Source organism: Limulus polyphemus, unplaced genomic scaffold (assembly GCF_000517525.1).
Source record: "Limulus polyphemus unplaced genomic scaffold, Limulus_polyphemus-2.1.2 Scaffold9369, whole genome shotgun sequence".
Lineage (NCBI taxonomy): Eukaryota > Metazoa > Arthropoda > Merostomata > Xiphosura > Limulidae > Limulus > Limulus polyphemus.
Window position 1 is genome coordinate 12,264 of NW_013674979.1, and position 234 is coordinate 12,497.

Sequence of the window (234 nt, forward strand, 5' to 3'; positions counted from 1 at the left end):
GTCATCAACTTAGGTGGACAAGACAAAACTCAACTCATAGCGATAAATTAAACAACGAAAGAAAAGTTACCAAACACGACACTCAACCCACACTTTAAATACATTAATAACATAAGAAAGTGAAAAATAGTCCTAGAAATTAATCACATTGCACGTGAAGTAATAAAACAATAAACCAAAATCTATCACCACATTATAGTATTACACAATCTATTACATTTGACAAACATATAA